This window comes from Tenrec ecaudatus, chromosome 18 (genome assembly GCF_050624435.1).
Source record: "Tenrec ecaudatus isolate mTenEca1 chromosome 18, mTenEca1.hap1, whole genome shotgun sequence".
NCBI lineage: Eukaryota > Metazoa > Chordata > Mammalia > Afrosoricida > Tenrecidae > Tenrec > Tenrec ecaudatus.
Window position 1 is genome coordinate 5,643,816 of NC_134547.1, and position 9,578 is coordinate 5,653,393.

The following is a 9,578-nucleotide window of genomic DNA, read 5'->3' on the forward strand; positions in this document are numbered from 1 at the left end:
TTTGCTCTAACCGTGAAGTTGGGCATTGAATAAGGAAGACCAAAGAGGAATCCATTCATTTGAATTGTGGTCCTGGAGGAGGTTGGAAGTACGTGGATTGACTGCTAAAAAGGACAAATTGATCTATCTTGGAAGAAAGAAGACCATAGTGGAAAGGGTGGCAAGACGTGGTTTTAAATATTTGGGCTATATTATCAGAAGAAACCAGTCCCCTGGGGAAGGACATCGTGCTGGGTCAAGTGTAGAGGTAGAAAAAGAGGAAGATCTTTTAAAGAGGTGGATTGTCGTGGTTTCTCCATTAATGGGCTGAAGCATATGAACAGTTGTAACAACGGCACAGCACTGTACAGTGCTTTGTTCTGTTGTGCAGAGTTGCCATGGGTCGTAATGAACTTGACAGGTAACAACAACAAATGGGAGATGGTTGTGGTTGAGATCACTGGGATGGCAGCAGACAAGCTGGCTTGAAAGTAGAATGATGACAAACCAGAGCCACGTGCAAGCAGAGTGGTCACTAATGTGATACAGGGTCTGTAACTTTGTTTAGGATCAGATTCTGCAATGGCAGGAAGTTGTCAGTCGAGAGGCAGTCCAGTGGGGAGGTCTGACGAGAGGGTCTTCTAGGCCAGTTAGTAGCAGAGACACTGATGGAAGGAATTCTGACAGCTGAGATACACAATGTAGACAGCATCTAAGGGCGGAGAAATCTGTTCTCCACTGCCAGTGAGCCAGGTCACATAGCATAGAAAGGTTGATGGTGGAGAGGCCAAATGGCAGAGGTGCTATACTGACCTTGAGCTAGACTAGTTAGCAGAGAGACCTCATTGGCAGAGAACTGACTGAGGCACTGATGAAGAATTGTATTGTGGTAAACTGAGGGACTGGGTGAGAATGCAATACAACTAAATCATTCATGCTCATAATTAGGGGTCTGGAAAGCCGACTCTGGTGAAAGAAGACTCTCAGGGTTATATAAATAAATCTTCATGCATATTCTCATGACTAGACACAGTCCCTCCAATAACCCCCCATAAAGAAGCTGTCAATAAAAGAGCTACCATATAAGATCAATCATTTCTATGCCTGGCTACTTCATAATGCCTAAAGGTTAGCTGTAGATGAAAGCAACCAGGTTCTATAGCCGACCCACCATAAATGTAGCAGCCCACTGGGGAGGGCTCCGGGGAGGTTGAAGTCAACTAGCACTAACTCAAAGCACTCACCTCCTTGCTGGTTTATGTCACCCACTTATGATATTACCTAGTAACTATGTCATGTTAGCTGTGTGACATGCATGCCTTATGAAAAACTAAGCCCCATTATATATACTCATTAGAAAATACATTCTCAAAAAAAATAGAAAATACATTCTCAGTCCTGACATGGGACAAAGAGCCCCCGTGTCCTGCTGTCTTGTCTTTAATATTTTCTAAATTGTAAAATCACTCGAGGACCCGTTCAAGTTTGGCGATCCCCCTCACCCTGACACTGTATCATCAGGGAGTACTTATGTTCCAAGGGGTATCTGATGAGAAAGCTCCCCTGGTTGACTAATTACATCCTATTTGTATCTTGTTACTTCCAAATGAATCTTTCTCCCAATATGTAACCAGTATCTACTCCAATAAACCATATACCTGTGAGTGTGGTCTGAGTCTGTATAGTTAGTGGATGGAGTGAAGTACAGGGAACTGTTGAGTTTAGGAGTTTGAGAGTGGTGGTGTTATATCTGACCTTCACCTTATCGGAATCAACTCTGTGCTTCTTGTGATTCTAATCCATTGTGAATTACTCAGATAATTAAGGGACACCCAACTTGCAAACCCCCTGTGTTGTATCAATCTGTGAGTCGATAAAGTCAGGTCTCATTTCTGGTTCCGGTCATCATGGCAGGAGGTGAGCCCTTGCATGCTTCATCTTCTCGGATGTCTTTAATTTACCCCTCAATGACACAACAGCCCCTTGGACCCACTGGGTTGTGGAAAAGAGGCTGGTCCCCTACAGATTTCCTTTTGTAGTATGTGGGATCTAGCCTCCATCCGGATGGGTCCTAAGCAGTGGTTGTGTAATTGAGGGGAAGACATTGAGGCAGAAAAAAAGTTTAAGAGTGATCACCTCCTCCATGCTATCAGAAACCAGGTCAGGGAGAGACAGAAAATGTAGTCTTGCATCAGCTTATATAGTAGTCTTGGGAGCTTGCAGGCCCCCTTAACTAAAGGTAGCCACAAGTTTTAGACAGTGGGCTGTACCTTAACCCTTAGTTTCCTGAGCTCATTAGATGAGTAACCCAACGCCAGGGCTGGGGCAGGTAAGGGAGAGGGACTGTCCCTTACCTGCAGGGAGAGCATTAGCAACATATCTGCTCCTGTAGTTAAAGCTGCCGGCCAGAGAGCAATCAGCCCTGTGCTTGTAAGAGGTCACTTTAAGGCAGCACTAATCATGGGAGGATATTGTGGAGCTTAATCTTAATTATGAGAATAAAGAATTTGTCCACATGCACTCCTTTCCTGTCCTTCACTTTCCTGCAGCTGTCTCCGACCACCTTGGATCTTGAGCTCCGACCATAAACAGGTCTCCATGGTGCTTCTTTAGCCCCCCCCCCCTCCCTTGGAGGCTCTCTAAAGTTTTGATTTCCATTTTTCTCATTGCTTCTAACTCCTTCAAGGTTTTTTTTTTTCTTCCCATTTTAGGGAAGTAAGTTCTTGCTGGTTTCTAATAGAGATACTCAAATTGCCTTCTCTGTTGGAATTGCTTCACAGGCTAGTTTCTTTATATTTTACTCCTTATATGACTTTTGTTACTTTTAGGCATCTAAGATCATCTTCTCAATAAGAAAAATCATCATTGTAGGTTATCCCTTAGCCCTGTACCTTGAATGTTTCCCAACTGTAAGGTTTGCTTTAAAGTTGTCTACTCCTACGATAAAGGACATTTAAAAAAATCATTTTATTGGGGGCTCATACAACTCATCACAATCCATACATACATCAATTGTATAAAGCACATTTGTTCATTGCCCTCCTCATTCTCAAAACGTTTGCTCTCCACTTAAGCCCTTGTCATCAGCTCCTCATTTTGTCCCCTCCATTCCCGCCCGTTTCCCTCAGGAACCCTTGATAATTTATGATTATTTTGTTATATTCACAGCGTCCAAAGTCTCCCTTCACACACTTTTCTGTTTTCCATTCCCTAGGAAGGAGGTTATATATAGATCCTTGTAATCAGTCCCCCTTTCCCCCCTCTCCCCCCCTCCACCCTCCTGGTATCACCACTCTCAACACTGGTCCTGAAGGGATCATCTGTCCTGGATTCTCTGTGTTTCCAGTTCCCATCTGTACCAGTGTACATCCTCTCATATAGCCAGATTTGTAAAGTAGAATTGGGATTATGATAGTGGACGATAAGGGGGAAGCATTTAGGAACTAGAGGAAAGTTGTATGTTTCATTGTTGCTACACTGCACTCTGACTGGCTCATCTCCTCCCCGGGACCCTTCTGTAAGGGGATGTCCATTGCCTACAGATGGGTCTTGGGTCCCCAATCTGCACTCCCCCTCATTCACAATGATGTGATATTTTGTTCTTTGATGCCTGATACCTGATCCCTTCGACACCTCGTAATCACACAGCCTGGTGTGCTTTTTTCCTTGTGGGCTTTGTTGCTTCTCACCTAGATGGCCGTTTGTTTATTTACCTTCAAGCCTTTAAGACCCAAGATGCTATATCTTTTGATAGCCGGGCATCAGCTTTCTTCACATTTGCTTATTCACCCATTTGTCTTCAGTGATTGTGTGGGGAAGATGAGCATCATGGAATGCCAGTTTAATAGAACAAAATATTCTTAAATTGAGCACTTGAGTGGAGACCCAATGTCCATCTGCTATCTTTTAAAAAAAAAAACCATTGTATTAGGGGCTCATAGAACTCTTATCACAATCCATATGTATAAATCAATTGTATAAAGCACATCTGTACATTCTTTGCCCTAATCATTTTCAAAGCATTTGCTCTCCACTTAAGCCCTTTGCATCAGGTCCTCTTTTTTCCCCTCCTTCCCTGCTCCCCCCTCCCTCATGAGCCCTTGATAATTTATAAATTATGTTGTCATATCTTGCCCTATCCAGCGTCTCCCTTCACCCCTTTTCTGTTGTCCGTGCCCCAGGGAGGAGGTCACATGTAGATCCTTGTAATCGGTTCCACCTTTCCAACCCACTCACCCTCTACCCTTTCAGTATCGCCCCTCACACCCCTGGTCCTGAAGGTATCATCCACCCTGGATTCCCTGTGCCTCCAGCTCCTATCTGCACCAGTGAACAACCTCTGCTCTATCCAGACTTGCAAGGTAGAATTCGGATCATGGTAATTGGGGGGAGGAAGCATTTAGGATCTGGGGGAGAGCCGTATTCTTCATCGGTGCTACATCGCACCCTGACTGACTCATCTAAGAGTTGTATGAGCCCCTAATAAAACATTTAAAAAGAAAAAAAAGATTTTTTTTCTAATTAGATTCTTCCTTTTAAGAAAAAAAATGCATTGGGAAGTGGATTATTGCAGATGCACTAGGTTAAAATATAACCCCGTATCCTTTTAGCTCCCTATTGACCCATTTTACATTTATTGTAGTTTTCAAGATTTCATTTTGATTCAGCTTTATGTCTGTTTAAATTTGTTTTTTTTTTTAGTGCTTCTTTGTATATGAAATCCAGAATGGGAAATGTAGATAGAGACAGTAGCTGGATGAATGATTCCTTTGGGGTGTGGCAGGGGAGGCTATAGGGAAATGGGTTCCCCTGAGCATAAGAAACAAAGAAAATAAAGCCGAAGAACAAAGAAAATATTCCAAAATTTAATGTGGTGATGACTATACAACTCTTCTTAATATGATTGAACTATTGTATAGTTTCTGAATTATATACCAATAAAATTGTTAGAAAAAAAGAAATCAGAGGGGTGGGGTGAGGCAAATTATCGGCAGGTTTCATATGTAATTTGTTTAATGCAGGGTTCTCTGAAATGTAAGCTTCCTCCCACCCCCACCTAATTCATAATAAAAAGCTTTTGAAAAGGGACTCATCTGACTTACCCAAAATGTCTATACATTGATTGCTCTGTTGTGGGAAACTGAGGATGGGGAAAGTATGCACGGACAGATTCTCTGTGCTCAGGATTAAGAAGCTGGGAGGCTAGGATTCTGGGTGGTGGGAGCCCTTCACACGTGTGATTGAAGATGAGTCCCAGTGTCATTCTCCTAATTAAGCATCATCTCACAATATCGTCTCATCATAGTGCTGCCTTAAGGATACCTCTCACAAGTGCCTGGCTGATCACTGTACAGCCGCGGCCTTTATCTGTAGGCGCAGACATGATTCTTCTGTTCTCCCTGCTCAAGGGGACAGTCAACTCCCCTCTGCCTGCCCCCCAATGCTAGTATTAGTTTTTACCCCCGAGGAACTCAGAGACCTCTAGGGTCGAGATACTTGCCCACCTGGTTGTGTATGTAGTTCATGGGGTCTGCATGTCCTGAGACTCTATAAGGCTGTAAAAGAAAAAGAATATATTAGATATCTCTTTCTCTTTCTCTCTCTCTCTCTCTCTCTCTCTCTCTCTCTTTCTCTCTCTCTCCCTCTCCCTCTCCCTCTCCCTCTCCCTCTCCCTCTCCCTCTCCCTCTCCCTCTCCCTCTCCCTCTCCCTCTCCCTTTCCCTTCCTCCCTCCCTTCTGGACTTGGCTTCATGGAAGAGGCAAACACCCAAACCTTTTCTCTGTTTTTAAAAAATTATTTCCTTCAACCACACAACTGTCCCTTCAGATGCATCCAGCTGTGACTGGCTCCCACACTCTGCTGATTCAATTAATTGATCCCTGATGAGTTGTTACTTTGCTGTAGTTCGCTGGAAAAGTCACAAGTTCAATGATCTCAGGTGGTTTTCACCCTCAGAAAGTTGATCGCTTTGGCCCAGGAGATTCCTCAGGTTGATTGGCTTTTCCTGGGTACCAACTATTTATTCCCCTAAATTCTTAATACTCTGGAGATGGTAACCACTCATACTGAAATTACTGCAATTCCTTTGTAACACCTGAGGGGAAATGGCAGAGGCAGATTCATTCATCCCAAATTAAACTATAGAGAAAAGCAAAATCCGTGAGACCCCAGCAGTTCACTGAGACCTCACGTGCCGTCAAGCCCACCACGCCTTCACCGGCTGCTTCCCCACTTCCCCCCGTCCCCATCTCCTGCTGAATCTCATGCCACCACGATCTGTGTCCTGGATTGAGGAGGTTCTGCACAAGCATCTCGGGTGCTTCCACTGCTGATGACTCAAGTGGCCCTTCCCCTTGTTAGGGTTCCACAGCCATGATTTGCGCAGGCCACCTAACAAGGGTACCATTGCGTGGTTAGCAAGCTGTGCAGTTCCGTCCCCCAGTGCCCCCAGTGGGCTACAGCAGATTTACCTGCCACAGTGCTGCTTTTGATCTCTCGAGTGCTGCTTCCATGAGCATTGAATGTGGATCCAAGTAAGACAAAATCCTCAACAACTTCAACCTCGTCTCCATTATAACGATACAACCTACTGGCCCAGTTGTAAGAACTTTTGTTTCTTAACACCGAGTTTTACTCCATACCGGAGCCTGCAAGCCTAGATCTTCCCCAGCGACTTCTCTTGCGTCAAGTTCTCCTGACTTTCAGCGAGCACGGTTGTGTTATCCTTTCCTTCTATCCTGATGCCAGATTCCTCTTCATAGGACCCACTTTCTCTGATTATTTGCTCAGCAGTCAGAGTGAATAAGCACGGAGGGAGGACATATGCCTGTTAAACGCCCTTTCCCGATTTTAAACCATACAGTATTCCCTGTTCTGTTCTTACAGCTGCTTCTTCCTGTTCCTGTAAGTCGGTACAGGAATAGAAAGATCCACCTCTCTGCCACTGAGGTGGATGGCAGATTTGAACTGCTGTCCTTGTGGGTCAGTAGCTCAAGCATCAGTTTTTAGTGCATCAGAACTCTGAAAAATAGAATTTCCTGAAATATTCTAATCCAGGTCCAAAATGTTTCAAAATACAGTACTATTTTCCACATTTATTCTGGATCAGAAACAATCTACTACTATTCCAGGAGAATGTCTATTATGAATATTTATATATATACTATTTTTCTTGCACCTCCTTGAAATGTGCACAAAACCACATGACTCTAGAACTCATCCAAAATTAGGAATTACTTCTATCAAAAACCAAAGCAGAACTCCAATTTTCAGAAGATTGAGCCACATAACATAGGCATTAAAGTCAAAGGGACAGAGAGAACAAATGAGCAAGTCACAGCTGACAGACACACAGCAAGACTTAATAAAATTTCTGGAAGCCCCGAAACACGGGTTTGAAATTCTAAGACTGCTTACCCTTTTGGCTTCATTGTAAATGTGAAATACCTCCCCCCCACCCCCCACTGGTGCCAACTTTCCCAGACCCTCCAGAGATGCCACCAGGAAACACAGCTTTGGATTCTTGCTTTCTGACTATGCCACTTATATCAGGGTGCAAATGTACGTAATTTAAGGGGAACATTTATTAAGTCTTAAAAGAGACAAAAACATACACACAGCATTGGGACGAGGGAGGCTGTTAGAATGAGGTTTAAATAGTATTCAAAGATTCGTTGAGATACCAAGCTTTAAAAAGGCCATGGGTGAGCACAGGAAAGAGTTACAAAATCATGATTGGCAGCAGATCAAGGCATCACAGTTACAGGTGGTACCACCGGTGGGAACCAACCAGCCCACATCCAGATGGGTCCTAAGAGACAATTGTGTAATTGAAGAGAAGAAATTAAGAGACAAACAAAAGGTGCTCACTTCCATGGTACCAGAAACCAGGTCTGGAAGAGACAGGTCTCTGGCATGCAAGCCCCCTACAGGCCACCACAGATGTAACAAAGTAAACTGTACTCTAACCTTACAATGAACTGTACCCTAAGTTCATTGGAGGGCAGTGAGAGGGCAGGTAAGGGGGGGTGACTGTCCCCTGAGGAAGTAGAGAAATTGCAACATGTCTGCACCTATAAATAAAGCTGTCAACCAGGTAACAATCAGCCCCGTGCTTGTGTTGTTGAAGATAGCACTACTATGGGAGGATATTGTGGTGATCAATCTTGGTTATGAGGATCTGATTGGGACTCACATCTAGCTCAGATATGTGAAAGGCCTCCCTCCACCCAGAACCCTGCCTTGCCAGGCTTCTTAAATATGAGAATAAAGAATTTGTCTGCATATACTCTCTTCTTGGTCCTAAATTTCTCACATTCCCCCCTTTTGTTATCTGTATAAAATTCAAAAGAGCCATTGAGGCTACAGGACTGTATTTCATACTCAGTGTTCGATAGAAGCAGCATGTGACTGCGAAGGCAAAAATTACGACTATAAGCAACAGTTAGGCTAGAACCTAAGCTATGTGAAATGCTTTGAACCAAGGCACATGGTCAAGCCCCTCCAAACCATCTACCAATTGTTTAATTACATTAGAGCTAGACGATAACGGTAGCCCATTCTTAAGTGTATTAAAACATTTCCCTTAAGCTGAATAACATCTAAAGAAAAGTTTTCCTGAAGCCCCTGTAAATGCTTTCTAGTCAAAGTCCAATTATGTAAGGCTACATTGTACAGGTAAGGGGTTACACAAAATTCTTCTAATGTTTTAGTCCATTCAAACCATTAATTAATGCAGAAAGTTCATAATCTTGAACTTCTAGCAAACAAACAGTCTGTTGCAGTAGTCCAGTCACCTTTGCATAAAATGTTCGGTTATGACGGAGCCCTGGATTGCTTTCAAGAAATATCAGCAATGGCAGAAATGATCATAAGTCTCAGAGGTGGTGATTGCCATTCTCAGGAATCTATGATGTCCCTTTGATGTTCTGGATAACTTCAGCAACAGAGCAGAGGTCTCTGGGCTGGTTACCCAACTCTCACGTCACGCCATCATCTGTCCTTTCCCTTCTGGGTGGTGCTGACTGAGGATAAATCCACTTAACTCCTTTGCCTGTAAAAATAGAAGCAAAGAGCCTCTCTCTTTGGGCTGTCAACAACCTGGAAACAGAATCATTATTAAGCTTGTGTGGTTTCTTCATCTTTTCCTTGTCTTTCACCTTTCTCAACACATGGCTGCACCTTCCTAAGGGATTCCATCTGTGTCCTTCTGCAAAAACATAGGCAGATAGCTTTCCTGCAGATGATTAGTGGACAGATATCCCAAAGGAGATTGTCATCCTTGTGAGCATCAGTTTTTTCTATCGAGGTGAAAATGTGTTTATCTGCTCTAATTGTGTTAGCTTTTAGTAGGGATAAAAAAATTTTGAGTTAAAAAGACTAAATGAGGCCATCTAGCTCAGAAGCAAGAAAGCCCACATGGAAGAAGCACACGAGTCTATGTGATCAGAAGGTGCTGAAGGGATCAGTTATCAGGCATCAAAGAACAAAAAAACCTTATCATGTGTGCTTACCTCCCCGATACAATTGCTGAAGACAAATGGGTGTACAAGCAAATGTGGTGAAGAAAGCTGATGGTGCCCGGCTATCAAAAGATATAG